Consider the following 4944-nt stretch of genomic DNA (forward strand, 5'->3'; position numbering starts at 1 on the left):
TGCTAAGCTTGTCAAGTTTAACCCGAGTGTTCCGCGTGTGCAACTGTTTTGCACCCGTTGTATGTGAACGTTGAGTCTATCACACCCGATCATCACGTGGTGTCTCGAAACGACAAACTGTCGCAACGGTGCATAGTCGGGGAGAACACAATTTTATCTTGAAATTTAGTGAGGGATCACCTTATAATGCTACCGTCGTTCTAAGCAAGATAAGGTGCATAAAAGGATTAACATCACATGCAATTCATAAGTGACATGATATGTCCATGATCTTGTGCTTCTTGATCTCCATCAACAAAGCACCGGCATGATCTTCATCATCACCGGCGCCACACCATGATCTCCATCATCGTGCCGCTATTGAGTTTGTTGTGGTATCTATGCTATTACTACTAAAGCTACAACCTAGCAATATAGTAAACGCATCTACAAACACAAACGTTAGTTTAAAGACAACCCTATGGCTCCTGTCGGTTGCCGTAGCATCGACGTGCAAGTCGATATTAACTATTACAACATGATCATCTCATACGTCCAATATATCACATCATGTCTTTGGCCATATCACATCACATGCATACCCTGCAAAAACAAGTTAGACATCCTCTAATTTGTTGTTGCATGTTTTACGTGGCTGCTATGGGTATCTAGTATGATCGCATCTTACTTACGCAAAACCACAACGGAGATGTGCAAATTTATATTTAACCTCTCTCCAAGGACCGCCTCGGTCAAATCCAATTCAACTAAAGTTGAAGAAACAGACACCCGCCAGTCATCTATATGCAACAAGTTGCATGTTAGTCGATGAATCTGGTCTCTCGTAAGCGTACGAGTAATGTTGGTCCGGGCCGCTTCAATCCAACAATACTGCCGAATCGAGAAAAGACTAAGGAGGGTAGCAAATAGAACATTAACGCCCACAAAAAATTTGTGTTCTACTCAAGATTACATCTACGCATGAACCTAGCCCATGATGCCACTGTTGGGGAACGTTGCATGGGAAACCAAAAATTTCCTACGCACACGAAGACCTATCATGGTGATGTTCATCTATGGGAGGGAGATTGGATCCACATACCCTTGTAGATCGCTAAGCAGGAAGCGTTAAAAAACGTGGTTGATGTAGTGGGACAGCTTCATGATTCAAATCACCGTCGTCCCACGATCCGCCCCGATCTAGCACCGAACGAACGGCACCTCCGCGTTCAGCACACGTACAGCTCGATGATGATCTCCGCCTTCTTGATCCAGCAAGAGAGACGGGGAAGTAGATGAGTTCTCCGGCAGCGTGACGGGGCACCGGTAATGGTGATGATCTATTCCTGCAGGGCTCCACCCAAACTCCGCAGAAAACCGATCTAGAGGAAGAACTATGAAGTAGAGGTTTAGGGTTGCACGTTGCAAAGTTGTGTCTCAAAACCCTAAAACCTCTAGTATATATAGGAGGATGGGAGGGGCTAGCCTTGGGGCTCAAGGGAGACCCTAGGGTGTCGGCCGAAGTTGAGGAGGAGGGACTCCAACTCCAATTCGGTTTGGGAAGGAGGAGTCCCTTCCTTCCCACCTCCCTCTTTCTTTTTCTCCTTGATTTACTTTCCTTGGCCGAAATAGTCCACTTGGGCTGGCCTCACCAGCCCACCAAGGGCTGGTGCGCCACCCATGGGCTATTAGGTTCTCTCCCGGGTGGGTGGCCCCCTCCCGGTAAAAACCTGGAACCCATTCGTCACTCCTGGTACACTGCTGGTAATGCCCGAAATCTTTCCGGAGGCCAAATGAAACAATCCTATATATCAATCTTCGTTTCTGGACCATTCAGGAAACCCTCGTGGCATTCGTGATCTCATCGGGACTCCGAAAAACCCTTCGGTCACCAACACCTATAACTCAACTATACTGAAACGTCACGGAACCTTAAGTGTGCAGACCCCGCGGGTTCGAGAACTATGCAGACATGACCTGAGACACTCCCGGGTCAATATCCAACAGCGGGACCTGGATGTCCATATTGGATTCTACATATTCTACGAAGATCATATCAATTTAATCTCTGTGTCAAGGATTCATATAATCCCGTATACCATTCCCTTTGTCCTTCGGTATGTTACTTGCGCAAGATTTGATCGTCGGTATCCCTATACCTATCTCAATCTTGTCACCGGCAAGTCCCTTTACTCGTTCCGTAATACAAGATCCCGAGACTAACACTTTAGCCACATTGCTTGCAAGGCTTATATGTGATGTTGTATTACCAAGTGGGCCCCGAGATACCTCTCCATCACACGGAGTGACAAATCCACTCTTGATCCATGCTAACTCAATGGACACCTTCGGAGATACCTGTAGAGCACCTTCATAGTCACCCAGTAGCGTTGCGACATTTGATACACACAAGGTATTCCCCCGGTGTCACTGAGTTACATGATCTCATGGTCATAGGAATGAATACTTGACACGCAGAAAACAATAGCAACAAAATGACACGATCACATGCTACGTTTATAGTTTGGGTCTTGTCTGTCACATCATTCTCCCAATGATGTGATCCAATCATCAAGTGACAACACTTGCATATGGTCAAAAAACCTTAACCATCCTTGATCAACTCGCTAGTCAACTAGAGGCTTACTAGGGACATAGTTTTGTCTATATCCACACATGCATTTATGTTTTCATTCAATGCAATTATAGCATGGATAATAAACGATTATCTTGAAACAGGAAATATAATAATAACTATTTTATCATTGCCTCTAGGGCATATTTCCAACACTAGTTGTGTCCCACTCGGTTGTTTTACCCCTAATGTCCAAAAGTCACCAGTTATGTCCAAGTCACTTCGCTCCTCTTATGCTTTTTCCCTTTGATCGTTTGACCGTTAGTTTGAAAACTTCATAACTAATTCATACTAAATCAGAAAAATGCAAATAAGATACCAAAATGTTGGGAAAACATCACCTATATGCCGGTGTCATTTGCATTCATGACAAAGGTGTTGGAAAGTGCCAATCCGAGTTTTAGCTCTTATGATACCATCATGAATAGTCAAATATAAAAAAAATCAAAAAAATCGAAGAAATATTTGGTGGCAAAGAATGATAAATGTTTCAAGTGCTTCCCAAGTTCCAACAGGGAACGACATTCGTGGAAGTCATGGCAAAAAAACAATCTATTTTGGGGGTGCTTATTGTTTCTTTTGCCACGACTTCCATGAATGTCGTTCGCTCATGAAATTTGACAAGCACTTAAAACATTTATAATTCTTTGCCACCAATTTTTTAGCATTTTTTTATATTTTACTATTCATGGTGGATCATAAAAGCTAAAACTCAGATGGTCACTTTCCAACACCTTTGTCATGAATGCAAATGACACTAACATATAGGTGATGTTTTTCCGAACATTTTGGTATCTTATTTGCATTTTTATGATTTAGTATGAATTAGTTATTAACATTTCAAATTGATGGTCAAACAGTCAAAGGGCAAAAGCATAAGAGGAGCGAACTGACTTGGGCAGAACAGGTGACTTTTGGAAATTAGGGGTAAAACAGCCGAGTGGGACACAACTAGGGGCATAAATCTAATTATCCCTAGGTTAATTACCTTTCGGGAATTGAGTTGGACCAAGTGCAAGTGGTATGTGAGTACCCGGATGTCTTTTGTGACAGATTGCCCGGGATGCCTCCCGACTGAGACATCGAGTTCATTATTAAACTAACTTATGGATCAAGACCCATCTATAAGAAGCCCTATAGAATGGGGTCCGAGGAATTGGATGAGTTGAAGAAACAACTGGCCAAGCAGCTCAGGAAAGGATTTATTCACCCCTAGTGCCTCTTCTTGGGGATCACCTATTCTATTTGTGTCCAGGAAGGACAGCACTATCAGACTCTATGTTGACTACCGTTCCCTCAGCGAAGTCACAACAAAGAACAAGTATCCACTCCCCAAGATTGAAGACATGTTCTATCAGTTTAATGGTGCCAAAGTGTTCTCCAAGACCGACCTCAGGTCTGGGTACAACCAACGAAAGATTCGACCCAAAGATATTCTGAAGATGACATTTGTAACCAGATATAGCCTGCACGAGTGCACGGTCATGTCATTTGGTTTGACCAATGCCCCAACCTACTTCGTGTACCTCATGAACAAAGTATGCATGGACTATATGGACAAGTTTGTCATTGTCTTCATGAACGACATACTCATCTTCTCCAAGTCTAAAGAAGAACACGGGCAACACTTGAGAATGGTGCTAGAAAAACTTTGAGAGCACCAACTTTATGCCAAGTTCAGCAAATGCAAATTTTGGCTGCATAAAGTTGGGTTCTTGGATGATGTGAGGACGGGAGATGGGTTGTCAGTCGATCCCACCAAGATTGCATCGGTGATGAAGTGGGAATCACCAACCAATGTGAAGGAAGTCAGAAGCTTCCTCGGACTCACAGGATACTACCGCAAGTTCGTTGACGGATTCTGCAGCATCGCTCGACCTATGACCCAACTCTTGAAGAAGGACAAAATGTTCGAGTGGACACCGAAGTGCAAAGAAAGCTTCCAAGAGCTCAAGAACAAATCGATGATAGCCCAAATTCTTGCCATCCCTAATATTGACAAGGAGTTTATGATATACTGTTATGCATCGAGGACCGGGCTTAGTGGTGTGCTAATGTTAGAAGGCAGGGTTGTGGCCTATCTGTCCCGACAGTTGCGTCCCCATGAGAAGAACTACACCACTCACAACCTTGAGTTGGCGGTAGTGTTTCATGCCTTGAAGACATGGCAACATTACCTTCTCGGAAGTGATGTGAGATATACACCGACCATAAGAGTTTGATGTATATCTTCACTCAGAAGGAATTGAACATAAGGCAGCGAAGATGGTTGGAGTTGATTAAATATTATGACCTCAGTATTCAATACCACCCCGGGAAGGCCAATGTAG

The sequence above is a fragment of the Hordeum vulgare genome, chromosome 1H (assembly GCF_904849725.1).
Source record: "Hordeum vulgare subsp. vulgare chromosome 1H, MorexV3_pseudomolecules_assembly, whole genome shotgun sequence".
NCBI lineage: Eukaryota > Viridiplantae > Streptophyta > Magnoliopsida > Poales > Poaceae > Hordeum > Hordeum vulgare.